The 10543-nt window shown below is 48.3% G+C and overlaps 28 non-coding genes and 15 pseudogenes across 28 annotated transcripts; all 43 read right to left on the bottom strand.

Moving 5' to 3' along the window:
• Positions 1-87: 87 nt before the first annotated feature.
• LOC135724652 (5S ribosomal RNA) lies at positions 88-206 on the bottom strand. The gene has a single exon (XR_010524314.2). It is a non-coding gene; the product is annotated as a 5S ribosomal RNA (ribosomal RNA).
• Positions 207-331: 125 nt separating this feature from the next.
• Positions 332-450, bottom strand: LOC135726210 (5S ribosomal RNA; annotated as a pseudogene).
• A 126-nt stretch (positions 451-576) lies between these two features.
• Positions 577-695, bottom strand: LOC135723741 (5S ribosomal RNA). Its single transcript, XR_010523429.2, has one exon. It is a non-coding gene; the product is annotated as a 5S ribosomal RNA (ribosomal RNA).
• Positions 696-820: 125 nt separating this feature from the next.
• LOC135721938 (5S ribosomal RNA) lies at positions 821-939 on the bottom strand (annotated as a pseudogene).
• Positions 940-1066: 127 nt separating this feature from the next.
• Positions 1067-1185, bottom strand: LOC135723956 (5S ribosomal RNA). Its single transcript, XR_010523633.2, has one exon. It is a non-coding gene; the product is annotated as a 5S ribosomal RNA (ribosomal RNA).
• A 125-nt stretch (positions 1186-1310) lies between these two features.
• Positions 1311-1429, bottom strand: LOC135724041 (5S ribosomal RNA). Its single transcript, XR_010523716.2, has one exon. It is a non-coding gene; the product is annotated as a 5S ribosomal RNA (ribosomal RNA).
• A 126-nt stretch (positions 1430-1555) lies between these two features.
• On the bottom strand, positions 1556-1674 carry LOC135721937 (5S ribosomal RNA). Its single transcript, XR_010521689.1, has one exon. It is a non-coding gene; the product is annotated as a 5S ribosomal RNA (ribosomal RNA).
• Positions 1675-1799: 125 nt separating this feature from the next.
• Positions 1800-1918, bottom strand: LOC135723972 (5S ribosomal RNA; annotated as a pseudogene).
• Positions 1919-2038: 120 nt separating this feature from the next.
• LOC135721936 (5S ribosomal RNA) lies at positions 2039-2157 on the bottom strand. Its single transcript, XR_010521688.2, has one exon. It is a non-coding gene; the product is annotated as a 5S ribosomal RNA (ribosomal RNA).
• Positions 2158-2283: 126 nt separating this feature from the next.
• On the bottom strand, positions 2284-2402 carry LOC135725176 (5S ribosomal RNA). Its single transcript, XR_010524821.2, has one exon. It is a non-coding gene; the product is annotated as a 5S ribosomal RNA (ribosomal RNA).
• Positions 2403-2527: 125 nt separating this feature from the next.
• On the bottom strand, positions 2528-2646 carry LOC135721935 (5S ribosomal RNA). Its single transcript, XR_010521687.2, has one exon. It is a non-coding gene; the product is annotated as a 5S ribosomal RNA (ribosomal RNA).
• Positions 2647-2766: 120 nt separating this feature from the next.
• On the bottom strand, positions 2767-2885 carry LOC135721934 (5S ribosomal RNA). Its single transcript, XR_010521686.2, has one exon. It is a non-coding gene; the product is annotated as a 5S ribosomal RNA (ribosomal RNA).
• Positions 2886-3011: 126 nt separating this feature from the next.
• LOC135721933 (5S ribosomal RNA) lies at positions 3012-3130 on the bottom strand (annotated as a pseudogene).
• Positions 3131-3256: 126 nt separating this feature from the next.
• Positions 3257-3375, bottom strand: LOC135726501 (5S ribosomal RNA). The gene has a single exon (XR_012337463.1). It is a non-coding gene; the product is annotated as a 5S ribosomal RNA (ribosomal RNA).
• A 125-nt stretch (positions 3376-3500) lies between these two features.
• LOC135724651 (5S ribosomal RNA) lies at positions 3501-3619 on the bottom strand. Its single transcript, XR_010524313.2, has one exon. It is a non-coding gene; the product is annotated as a 5S ribosomal RNA (ribosomal RNA).
• A 125-nt stretch (positions 3620-3744) lies between these two features.
• On the bottom strand, positions 3745-3863 carry LOC135721932 (5S ribosomal RNA). The gene has a single exon (XR_010521684.1). It is a non-coding gene; the product is annotated as a 5S ribosomal RNA (ribosomal RNA).
• A 126-nt stretch (positions 3864-3989) lies between these two features.
• Positions 3990-4108, bottom strand: LOC135723694 (5S ribosomal RNA). Its single transcript, XR_010523385.2, has one exon. It is a non-coding gene; the product is annotated as a 5S ribosomal RNA (ribosomal RNA).
• Positions 4109-4233: 125 nt separating this feature from the next.
• On the bottom strand, positions 4234-4352 carry LOC135724650 (5S ribosomal RNA). Its single transcript, XR_010524312.2, has one exon. It is a non-coding gene; the product is annotated as a 5S ribosomal RNA (ribosomal RNA).
• A 125-nt stretch (positions 4353-4477) lies between these two features.
• On the bottom strand, positions 4478-4596 carry LOC135726209 (5S ribosomal RNA; annotated as a pseudogene).
• A 126-nt stretch (positions 4597-4722) lies between these two features.
• LOC135721931 (5S ribosomal RNA) lies at positions 4723-4841 on the bottom strand. The gene has a single exon (XR_010521683.1). It is a non-coding gene; the product is annotated as a 5S ribosomal RNA (ribosomal RNA).
• A 125-nt stretch (positions 4842-4966) lies between these two features.
• LOC135721928 (5S ribosomal RNA) lies at positions 4967-5085 on the bottom strand (annotated as a pseudogene).
• Positions 5086-5205: 120 nt separating this feature from the next.
• LOC135726277 (5S ribosomal RNA) lies at positions 5206-5324 on the bottom strand (annotated as a pseudogene).
• A 120-nt stretch (positions 5325-5444) lies between these two features.
• On the bottom strand, positions 5445-5563 carry LOC135724040 (5S ribosomal RNA). The gene has a single exon (XR_010523715.2). It is a non-coding gene; the product is annotated as a 5S ribosomal RNA (ribosomal RNA).
• Positions 5564-5689: 126 nt separating this feature from the next.
• On the bottom strand, positions 5690-5808 carry LOC135721927 (5S ribosomal RNA; annotated as a pseudogene).
• Positions 5809-5933: 125 nt separating this feature from the next.
• On the bottom strand, positions 5934-6052 carry LOC135723603 (5S ribosomal RNA). The gene has a single exon (XR_010523298.2). It is a non-coding gene; the product is annotated as a 5S ribosomal RNA (ribosomal RNA).
• Positions 6053-6177: 125 nt separating this feature from the next.
• On the bottom strand, positions 6178-6296 carry LOC135721926 (5S ribosomal RNA; annotated as a pseudogene).
• A 126-nt stretch (positions 6297-6422) lies between these two features.
• On the bottom strand, positions 6423-6541 carry LOC135725065 (5S ribosomal RNA). Its single transcript, XR_010524717.2, has one exon. It is a non-coding gene; the product is annotated as a 5S ribosomal RNA (ribosomal RNA).
• A 125-nt stretch (positions 6542-6666) lies between these two features.
• Positions 6667-6785, bottom strand: LOC135721925 (5S ribosomal RNA; annotated as a pseudogene).
• Positions 6786-6905: 120 nt separating this feature from the next.
• Positions 6906-7024, bottom strand: LOC135721924 (5S ribosomal RNA). The gene has a single exon (XR_010521677.2). It is a non-coding gene; the product is annotated as a 5S ribosomal RNA (ribosomal RNA).
• A 126-nt stretch (positions 7025-7150) lies between these two features.
• Positions 7151-7269, bottom strand: LOC135721923 (5S ribosomal RNA). The gene has a single exon (XR_010521676.1). It is a non-coding gene; the product is annotated as a 5S ribosomal RNA (ribosomal RNA).
• A 125-nt stretch (positions 7270-7394) lies between these two features.
• LOC135726332 (5S ribosomal RNA) lies at positions 7395-7513 on the bottom strand (annotated as a pseudogene).
• A 125-nt stretch (positions 7514-7638) lies between these two features.
• On the bottom strand, positions 7639-7757 carry LOC135724649 (5S ribosomal RNA; annotated as a pseudogene).
• Positions 7758-7883: 126 nt separating this feature from the next.
• Positions 7884-8002, bottom strand: LOC135721922 (5S ribosomal RNA). The gene has a single exon (XR_010521675.1). It is a non-coding gene; the product is annotated as a 5S ribosomal RNA (ribosomal RNA).
• Positions 8003-8127: 125 nt separating this feature from the next.
• Positions 8128-8246, bottom strand: LOC135723693 (5S ribosomal RNA). Its single transcript, XR_010523384.2, has one exon. It is a non-coding gene; the product is annotated as a 5S ribosomal RNA (ribosomal RNA).
• Positions 8247-8372: 126 nt separating this feature from the next.
• Positions 8373-8491, bottom strand: LOC135724648 (5S ribosomal RNA). The gene has a single exon (XR_010524310.2). It is a non-coding gene; the product is annotated as a 5S ribosomal RNA (ribosomal RNA).
• A 125-nt stretch (positions 8492-8616) lies between these two features.
• On the bottom strand, positions 8617-8735 carry LOC135726208 (5S ribosomal RNA). Its single transcript, XR_012337643.1, has one exon. It is a non-coding gene; the product is annotated as a 5S ribosomal RNA (ribosomal RNA).
• A 125-nt stretch (positions 8736-8860) lies between these two features.
• On the bottom strand, positions 8861-8979 carry LOC135721921 (5S ribosomal RNA). Its single transcript, XR_010521674.1, has one exon. It is a non-coding gene; the product is annotated as a 5S ribosomal RNA (ribosomal RNA).
• Positions 8980-9105: 126 nt separating this feature from the next.
• Positions 9106-9224, bottom strand: LOC135721920 (5S ribosomal RNA). Its single transcript, XR_010521673.1, has one exon. It is a non-coding gene; the product is annotated as a 5S ribosomal RNA (ribosomal RNA).
• Positions 9225-9349: 125 nt separating this feature from the next.
• LOC135723955 (5S ribosomal RNA) lies at positions 9350-9468 on the bottom strand. The gene has a single exon (XR_010523632.2). It is a non-coding gene; the product is annotated as a 5S ribosomal RNA (ribosomal RNA).
• A 125-nt stretch (positions 9469-9593) lies between these two features.
• On the bottom strand, positions 9594-9712 carry LOC135721919 (5S ribosomal RNA; annotated as a pseudogene).
• A 126-nt stretch (positions 9713-9838) lies between these two features.
• Positions 9839-9957, bottom strand: LOC135721917 (5S ribosomal RNA). The gene has a single exon (XR_010521670.2). It is a non-coding gene; the product is annotated as a 5S ribosomal RNA (ribosomal RNA).
• Positions 9958-10082: 125 nt separating this feature from the next.
• Positions 10083-10201, bottom strand: LOC135721916 (5S ribosomal RNA; annotated as a pseudogene).
• A 120-nt stretch (positions 10202-10321) lies between these two features.
• On the bottom strand, positions 10322-10440 carry LOC135726500 (5S ribosomal RNA; annotated as a pseudogene).
• Between the last annotated feature and the right edge of the window lie 103 nt (positions 10441-10543).

The following is a 10543-nucleotide window of genomic DNA, read 5'->3' as shown; positions in this document are numbered from 1 at the left end:
TGGCAACGCAATGACATCGGTAAATGGTTACAGAAAGGACGCATTCATGGGAAAAAATGACATAAAAAAAATAATTGATTAATTAAATGCTTACAGCACCTGGTATTCCCAGGCGGTCTCCCATCCAAGTACTAACCAGGCCCGACCCTGCTTGGCTTCCGAGATCAGACGAGAGCGGGCGTGCTCAGGGTGGTGTGGCCGTAAGCGAGTGCTGACTCGATTCGAGAGACACTTCAAGGCTAATGTGGCAACGCAATGACATCGGTAAATGGTTACAGAAAGGACGCATTCATGGGAAAATATGACATAAATAAATATTTAATTAATTAAATGCTTACAGCACCTGGTATTCCCAGGCGGTCTCCCATCCAAGTACTAACCAGGCCCGACCCTGCTTGGCTTCCGACATTAGACGAGAGCGGGCGTGCTCAGGGTGGTGTGGCCGTAAGCGAGTGCTGACACGCTTCGATAGACACTTCAAGACTTATGTGGCAACGCCATGACATCGGTGAACGCTTACAGAAAGATCGCATTCATGGGAAAAAATGACATAAAAAAAATTATTAATTAATTAAATGCTTACAGCACCTGGTATTCCCAGGCGGTCTCCCATCCAAGTACTAACCAGGCCCGACCCTGCTTGGCTTCCGAGATCAGACGAGAGCGGGCGTGCTCAGGGTGGTGTGGCCGTAAGCGAGTGCAGACTTGATTCGAGAGACACTTCAAAACTAATGTGGCAACGCCATGCCATGGGAGAACGCTTACAGAAAGGACGCATTCATGGGAAAAAATGACATAAAAAAATAATTAATTAATTAAATGCTTAGAGCACCTGGTATTCCCAGGCGGTCTCCCATCCAAGTACTAACCAGGCCCGACCCTGCTTGGCTTCCGAGATCAGACGAGAACGGGCGTGCTCACGGTGGTGTGGCCGTAAGCGAGTGCTGACTCGATTCGAGAGACACTTCAAGGCTAATGTGGCAACGCAATGACATCGGTAAATGGTTACAGAAAGGACGCATTCATGGGAAAAAATGACATAAAAAAAAATTATTAATTAATTAAATGCTTACAGCACCTGGTATTCCCAGGCGGTCTCCCATCCAAGTACTAACCAGGCCCGACCCTGCTTGGCTTCCGAGATCAGACGAGAGCGGGCGTGCTCAGGGTGGTGTGGCCGTAAGCGAGTGCTGACTCGCTTCGATAGACACTTCAAGACTTATGTGGCAACGCCATGACATCAGTGAACGCTTACAGAAAGGTCGCATTCATGGGAAAAAATGACATAAAAAAATATTTAATTAATTAAATGCTTACAGCACCTGGTATTCCCAGGCGGTCTCCCATCCAAGTACTAACCAGGCCCGACCCTGCTTGGCTTCCGAGATCAGACGAGAGCGGGCGTGCTCAGGGTGGTGTGGCCGTAAGCGAGTGCTGACTCGATTCGAGAGACACTTCAAGGCTAATGTGGCAACGCAATGACATCGGTAAATGGTTACAGAAAGGACGCATTCATGGGAAAAAATGACATAAAAAAAATTATTATTTAATTAAATGCTTACAGCACCTGGTATTCCCAGGCGGTCTCCCATCCAAGTACTAACCAGGCCCGACCCTGCTTGGCTTCCGAGATCAGACGAGAGCGGGCGTGCTCAGGGTGGTGTGGCCGTAAGCGAGTGCAGACTTGATTCGAGAGACACTTCAAAACTAATGTGGCAACGTAATGCCATGGGAGAACGCTTACAGAAAGGACGCATTCATGGGAAAAAATGACATAAAAAAATAATTAATTAATTAAATGCTTAGAGCACCTGGTATTCCCAGGCGGTCTCCCATCCAAGTACTAACCAGGCCCGACCCTGCTTGGCTTACGAGATCAGACGAGAGCGGGCGTGCTCAGGGTGGCGTGGCCGTAAGCGAGTGCTGACTTGATTCGAGAGACACTTCAAAACTAATGTGGCAACGCCATGCCATGGGAGAACGCTTACAGAAAGGACGCATTCATGGGAAAAATGACATAAATAATTAATTAATTTAATTCTTACAGCACCAGGTATTCCCAGGCGGTCTCCCATCCAAGTACTAACCAGGCCCGACCCTGCTTGGCTTCCGAGATCAGACGAGAGCGGGCGTGCTCAGGGTGGTGTGGCCGTAAACGAGTGCTGACTCGATTCGAGAGACACTTCAAGGCTAATGTGGCAACGCAATGACATCGGTAAATGGTTACAGAAAGGACGCATTCATGGGAAAAAATGACATAAAAAAAATAATTAATTAATTAAATGCTTACAGCACCTGGTATTCCCAGGCGGTCTCCCATCCAAGTACTAACCAGGCCCGACCCTGCTTGGCTTCCGAGATCAGACGAGAGCGGGCGTGCTCAGGGTGGTGTGGCCGTAAGCGAGTGCTGACTCGATTCGAGAGACACTTCAAGGCTAATGTGGCAACGCAATGACATCGGTAAATGGTTACAGAAAGGACGCATTCATGGGAAAATATGACATAAATAAATATTTAATTAATTAAATGCTTACAGCACCTGGTATTCCCAGGCGGTCTCCCATCCAAGTACTAACCAGGCCCGACCCTGCTTGGCTTCCGAGATCAGACGAGAGCGGGCGTGCTCAGGGTGGCGTGGCCGTAAGCGAGTGCTGACTTGATTCGAGAGACACTTCAAAACTAATGTGGCAACGCCATGCCATGGGAGAACGCTTACAGAAAGGACGCATTCATGGGAAAAATGACATAAATAATTAATTAATTTAATTCTTACAGCACCAGGTATTCCCAGGCGGTCTCCCATCCAAGTACTAACCAGGCCCGACCCTGCTTGGCTTCCGAGATCAGACGAGAGCGGGCGTGCTCAGGGTGGTGTGGCCGTAAACGAGTGCTGACTCGATTCGAGAGACACTTCAAGGCTAATGTGGCAACGCAATGACATCGGTAAATGGTTACAGAAAGGACGCATTCATGGGAAAAAATGACATAAAAAAAATAATTAATCAATTAAATTATTACAGCATCTGGTATTCCCAGGCGGTCTCCCATCCAAGTACTAACCAGGCCCGACCCTGCTTGGCTTCCGAGATCAGACGAGAGCGGGCGTGCTCAGGGTGGTGTGGCCGTAAACGAGTGCTGACCCGATTCGAGAGACACTTCAAGGCTAATGTGGCAACGCAATGACATCGGTAAATGGTTACAGAAAGGACGCATTCATGGGAAAAAATGACATAAAAAAAATAATTAATTAATTAAATGCTTACAGCACCTGGTATTCCCAGGCGGTCTCCCATCCAAGTACTAACCAGGCCCGACCCTGCTTGGCTTCCGAGATCAGACGAGAGCGGGCGTGCTCAGGGTGGTGTGGCCGTAAGCGAGTGCTGACTCGCTTCGATAGACACTTCAAGACTTATGTGGCAACGCCATGACATCAGTGAACGCTTACAGAAAGATCGCATTCATGGGAAAAAATGACATAAAAAAATAATTAATTAATTAAATGCTTACAGCACCTGGTATTCCCAGGCGGTCTCCCATCCAAGTACTAACCAGGCCCGACCCTGCTTGGCTTCCGAGATCAGACGAGAGCGGGCGTGCTCAGGGTGGTGTGGCCGTAAGCGAGTGCTGACTCGATTCGAGAGACACTTCAAGGCTAATGTGGCAACGCAATGACATCGGTAAATGGTTACAGAAAGGACGCATTCATGGGAAAAAATGACATAAAAAAATAATTAATTAATTAAATGCTTACAGCACCTGGTATTCCCAGGCGGTCTCCCATCCAAGTACTAACCAGGCCCGACCCTGCTTGGCTTCCGAGATCAGACGAGAGCGGGCGTGCTCAGGGTGGTGTGGCCGTAAGCGAGTGCTGACTCGATTCGAGAGACACTTCAAGGCTAATGTGGCAACGCAATGACATCGGTAAATGGTTACAGAAAGGACGCATTCATGGGAAAAAATGACATAAAAAAAATTATTAATTAATTAAATGCTTACAGCACCTGGTATTCCCAGGCGGTCTCCCATCCAAGTACTAACCAGGCCCGACCCTGCTTGGCTTCCGAGATCAGACGAGAGCGGGCGTGCTCAGGGTGGTGTGGCCGTAAGCGAGTGCAGACTTGATTCGAGAGACACTTCAAAACTAATGTGGCAACGCCATGCCATGGGAGAACGCTTACAGAAAGGACGCATTCATGGGAAAATATGACATAAATAAATATTTAATTAATTAAATGCTTACAGCACCTGGTATTCCCAGGCGGTCTCCCATCCAAGTACTAACCAGGCCCGACCCTGCTTGGCTTCCGAGATCAGACGAGAGCGGGCGTGCTCAGGGTGGTGTGGCCGTAAGCGAGTGCCGACTCGAATCGACAGACACTTCAAGACTTATGTGGCAACGCCATGACATCAGTGAACGCTTACAGAAAGAACGCATTCATGGGAAAAAATGACATAAATAAATATTTAATTAATTAAATGCTTACAGCACCTGGTATTCCCAGGCAATCTCCCATCCAAGTACTAACCAGGCCCGACCCTGCTTGGCTTCCGAGATCAGACGAGAGCGGGCGTGCTCAGGGTGGTGTGGCCGTAAGCGAGTGCTGACTCGATTCGAGAGACACTTCAAGGCTAATGTGGCAACGCAATGACATCGGTAAATGGTTACAGAAAGGACGCATTCATGGGAAAAAATGACATAAAAAAAATTATTAATTAATTAAATGCTTACAGCACCTGGTATTCCCAGGCGGTCTCCCATCCAAGTACTAACCAGGCCCGACCCTGCTTGGCTTCCGAGATCAGACGAGAGCGGGCGTGCTCAGGGTGGTGTGGCCGTAAGCGAGTGCAGACTTGATTCGAGAGACACTTCAAAACTAATGTGGCAACGCCATGCCATGGGAGAACGCTTACAGAAAGGACGCATTCATGGGAAAAAATGACATAAAAAAATAATTAATTAATTAAATGCTTAGAGCACCTGGTATTCCCAGGCGGTCTCCCATCCAAGTACTAACCAGGCCCGACCCTGCTTGGCTTACGAGATCAGACGAGAGCGGGCGTGCTCAGGGTGGCGTGGCCGTAAGCGAGTGCTGACTTGATTCGAGAGACACTTCAAAACTAATGTGGCAACGCCATGCCATGGGAGAACGCTTACAGAAAGGACGCATTCATGGGAAAAATGACATAAATAATTAATTAATTTAATTCTTACAGCACCAGGTATTCCCAGGCGGTCTCCCATCCAAGTACTAACCAGGCCCGACCCTGCTTGGCTTCCGAGATCAGACGAGAGCGGGCGTGCTCAGGGTGGCGTGGCCGTAAGCGAGTGCTGACTTGATTCGAGAGACACTTCAAAACTAATGTGGCAACGCCATGCCATGGGAGAACGCTTACAGAAAGGACGCATTCATGGGAAAAATGACATAAATAATTAATTAATTTAATTCTTACAGCACCAGGTATTCCCAGGCGGTCTCCCATCCAAGTACTAACCAGGCCCGACCCTGCTTGGCTTCCGAGATCAGACGAGAGCGGGCGTGCTCAGGGTGGTGTGGCCGTAAACGAGTGCTGACTCGATTCGAGAGACACTTCAAGGCTAATGTGGCAACGCAATGACATCGGTAAATGGTTACAGAAAGGACGCATTCATGGGAAAAAATGACATAAAAAAAATAATTAATCAATTAAATTATTACAGCATCTGGTATTCCCAGGCGGTCTCCCATCCAAGTACTAACCAGGCCCGACCCTGCTTGGCTTCCGAGATCAGACGAGAGCGGGCGTGCTCAGGGTGGTGTGGCCGTAAACGAGTGCTGACCCGATTCGAGAGACACTTCAAGGCTAATGTGGCAACGCAATGACATCGGTAAATGGTTACAGAAAGGACGCATTCATGGGAAAAAATGACATAAAAAAATAATTAATTAATTAAATGCTTACAGCACCTGGTATTCCCAGGCGGTCTCCCATCCAAGTACTAACCAGGCCCGACCCTGCTTGGCTTCCGAGATCAGACGAGAGCGGGCGTGCTCAGGGTGGTGTGGCCGTAAGCGAGTGCCGACTCGAATCGACAGACACTTCAAGACTTATGTGGCAACGCCATGACATCAGTGAACGCTTACAGAAAGAACGCATTCATGGGAAAAAATGACATAAATAAATATTTAATTAATTAAATGCTTACAGCACCTGGTATTCCCAGGCAATCTCCCATCCAAGTACTAACCAGGCCCGACCCTGCTTGGCTTCCGAGATCAGACGAGAGCGGGCGTGCTCAGGGTGGTGTGGCCGTAAGCGAGTGCTGACTCGATTCGAGAGACACTTCAAGGCTAATGTGGCAACGCAATGACATCGGTAAATGGTTACAGAAAGGACGCATTCATGGGAAAAAATGACATAAAAAAAATTATTAATTAATTAAATGCTTACAGCACCTGGTATTCCCAGGCGGTCTCCCATCCAAGTACTAACCAGGCCCGACCCTGCTTGGCTTCCGAGATCAGACGAGAGCGGGCGTGCTCAGGGTGGTGTGGCCGTAAGCGAGTGCAGACTTGATTCGAGAGACACTTCAAAACTAATGTGGCAACGCCATGCCATGGGAGAACGCTTACAGAAAGGACGCATTCATGGGAAAAAATGACATAAAAAAATAATTAATTAATTAAATGCTTAGAGCACCTGGTATTCCCAGGCGGTCTCCCATCCAAGTACTAACCAGGCCCGACCCTGCTTGGCTTACGAGATCAGACGAGAGCGGGCGTGCTCAGGGTGGCGTGGCCGTAAGCGAGTGCTGACTTGATTCGAGAGACACTTCAAAACTAATGTGGCAACGCCATGCCATGGGAGAACGCTTACAGAAAGGACGCATTCATGGGAAAAATGACATAAATAATTAATTAATTTAATTCTTACAGCACCAGGTATTCCCAGGCGGTCTCCCATCCAAGTACTAACCAGGCCCGACCCTGCTTGGCTTCCGAGATCAGACGAGAGCGGGCGTGCTCAGGGTGGTGTGGCCGTAAACGAGTGCTGACTCGATTCGAGAGACACTTCAAGGCTAATGTGGCAACGCAATGACATCGGTAAATGGTTACAGAAAGGACGCATTCATGGGAAAAAATGACATAAAAAAAATAATTGATTAATTAAATGCTTACAGCACCTGGTATTCCCAGGCGGTCTCCCATCCAAGTACTAACCAGGCCCGACCCTGCTTGGCTTCCGAGATCAGACGAGAGCGGGCGTGCTCAGGGTGGTGTGGCCGTAAGCGAGTGCTGACTCGATTCGAGAGACACTTCAAGGCTAATGTGGCAACGCAATGACATCGGTAAATGGTTACAGAAAGGACGCATTCATGGGAAAATATGACATAAATAAATATTTAATTAATTAAATGCTTACAGCACCTGGTATTCCCAGGCGGTCTCCCATCCAAGTACTAACCAGGCCCGACCCTGCTTGGCTTCCGACATTAGACGAGAGCGGGCGCGCTCAGGGTGGTGTGGCCGTAAGCGAGTGCTGACACGCTTCGATAGACACTTCAAGACTTATGTGGCAACGCCATGACATCGGTGAACGCTTACAGAAAGATCGCATTCATGGGAAAAAATGACATAAAAAAATAATTAATTAATTAAATGCTTACAGCACCTGGTATTCCCAGGCGGTCTCCCATCCAAGTACTAACCAGGCCCGACCCTGCTTGGCTTACGAGATCAGACGAGAACGGACGTGCTCAGGGTGGTGTGGCCGTAAGCGAGTGCTGACTCGATTCGAGAGACACTTCAAGGCTAATGTGGCAACGCAATGACATCGGTAAATGGTTACAGAAAGGACGCATTCATGGGAAAAAATGACATAAAAAAAATAATTAATTAATTAAATGCTTACAGCACCTGGTATTCCCAGGCGGTCTCCCATCCAAGTACTAACCAGGCCCGACCCTGCTTGGCTTCCGAGATCAGACGAGAGCGGGCGTGCTCAGGGTGGTGTGGCCGTAAGCGAGTGCTGACTCGCTTCGATAGACACTTCAAGACTTATGTGGCAACGCCATGACATCATTGAACGCTTACAGAAAGGTCGCATTCATGGGAAAAAATGACATAAAAAAATAATTAATTAATTAAATGCTTACAGCACCTGGTATTCCCAGGCGGTCTCCCATCCAAGTACTAACCAGGCCCGACCCTGCTTGGCTTCCGAGATCAGACAAGAGCGGGCGTGCTCAGGGTGGTGTGGCCGTAAGCGAGTGCTGACTCGATTCGAGAGACACTTCAAGGCTAATGTGGCAACGCAATGACATCGGTAAATGGTTACAGAAAGGACGCATTCATGGGAAAAAATGACATAAAAAAAATTATTAATTAATTAAATGCTTACAGCACCTGGTATTCCCAGGCGGTCTCCCATCCAAGTACTAACCAGGCCCGACCCTGCTTGGCTTCCGAGATCAGACGAGAGCGGGCGTGCTCAGGGTGGTGTGGCCGTAAGCGAGTGCAGACTTGATTCGAGAGACACTTCAAAACTAATGTGGCAACGCCATGCCATGGGAGAACGCTTACAGAAAGGACGCATTCATGGGAAAAAATGACATAAAAAAATAATTAATTAATTAAATGCTTAGAGCACCTGGTATTCCCAGGCGGTCTCCCATCCAAGTACTAACCAGGCCCGACCCTGCTTGGCTTCCGAGATCAGACGAGAACGGGCGTGCTCAGGGTGGTGTGGCCGTAAGCGAGTGCTGACTCGATTCGAGAGACACTTCAAGGCTAATGTGGCAACGCAATGACATCGGTAAATGGTTACAGAAAGGACGCATTCATGGGAAAAAATGACATAAAAAAATAATTAATTAATTAAATGCTTACAGCACCTGGTATTCCCAGGCGGTCTCCCATCCAAGTACTAACCAGGCCCGACCCTGCTTGGCTTCCGAGATCAGACGAGAGCGGGCGTGCTCAGGGTGGTGTGGCCGTAAGCGAGTGCTGACTCGATTCGAGAGACACTTCAAGGCTAATGTGGCAACGCAATGACATCGGTAAATGGTTACAGAAAGGACGCATTCATGGGAAAAAATGACATAAAAAAAATTATTAATTAATTAAATGCTTACAGCACCTGGTATTCCCAGGCGGTCTCCCATCCAAGTACTAACCAGGCCCGACCCTGCTTGGCTTCCGAGATCAGACGAGAGCGGGCGTGCTCAGGGTGGTGTGGCCGTAAGCGAGTGCAGACTTGATTCGAGAGACACTTCAAAACTAATGTGGCAACGCCATGCCATGGGAGAACGCTTACAGAAAGGACGCATTCATGGGAAAATATGACATAAATAAATATTTAATTAATTAAATGCTTACAGCACCTGGTATTCCCAGGCGGTCTCCCATCCAAGTACTAACCAGGCCCGACCCTGCTTGGCTTCCGAGATCAGACGAGAGCGGGCGTGCTCAGGGTGGTGTGGCCGTAAGCGAGTGCCGACTCGAATCGACAGACACTTCAAGACTTATGTGGCAACGCCATGACATCAGTGAACGCTTACAGAAAGAACGCATTCATGGGAAAAAATGACATAAATAAATATTTAATTAATTAAATGCTTACAGCACCTGGTATTCCCAGGCAATCTCCCATCCAAGTACTAACCAGGCCCGACCCTGCTTGGCTTCCGAGATCAGACGAGAGCGGGCGTGCTCAGGGTGGTGTGGCCGTAAGCGAGTGCTGACTCGATTCGAGAGACACTTCAAGGCTAATGTGGCAACGCAATGACATCGGTAAATGGTTACAGAAAGGACGCATTCATGGGAAAAAATGACATAAAAAAAATTATTAATTAATTAAATGCTTACAGCACCTGGTATTCCCAGGCGGTCTCCCATCCAAGTACTAATCAGGCCCGACCCTGCTTGGCTTCCGAGATCAGACGAGAGCGGGCGTGCTCAGGGTGGTGTGGCCGTAAGCGAGTGCAGACTTGATTCGAGAGACACTTCAAAACTAATGTGGCAACGCCATGCCATGGGAGAACGCTTACAGAAAGGACGCATTCATGGGAAAAAATGACATAAAAAAATAATTAATTAATTAAATGCTTAGAGCACCTGGTATTCCCAGGCGGTCTCCCATCCAAGTACTAACCAGGCCCGACCCTGCTTGGCTTACGAGATCAGACGAGAGCGGGCGTGCTCAGGGTGGCGTGGCCGTAAGCGAGTGCTGACTTGATTCGAGAGACACTTCAAAACTAATGTGGCAACGCCATGCCATGGGAGAACGCTTACAGAAAGGACGCATTCATGGGAAAAATGACATAAATAATTAATTAATTTAATTCTTACAGCACCAGGTATTCCCAGGCGGTCTCCCATCCAAGTACTAACCAGGCCCGACCCTGCTTGGCTTCCGAGATCAGACGAGAGCGGGCGTGCTCAGGGTGGCGTGGCCGTAAGCGAGTGCTGACTTGATTCGAGAGACACTTCAAAACTAATGTGGCAACGCCATGCCATGGGAGAACGCTTACAGAAAGGACGCATTCATGGGAAAAATGACATAA

The sequence above is a fragment of the Paramisgurnus dabryanus genome, chromosome 9 (genome assembly GCF_030506205.2).
Source record: "Paramisgurnus dabryanus chromosome 9, PD_genome_1.1, whole genome shotgun sequence".
Classification (NCBI taxonomy): domain Eukaryota; kingdom Metazoa; phylum Chordata; class Actinopteri; order Cypriniformes; family Cobitidae; genus Paramisgurnus; species Paramisgurnus dabryanus.
This window is presented reverse-complemented; position numbering and strand designations above follow the sequence as displayed.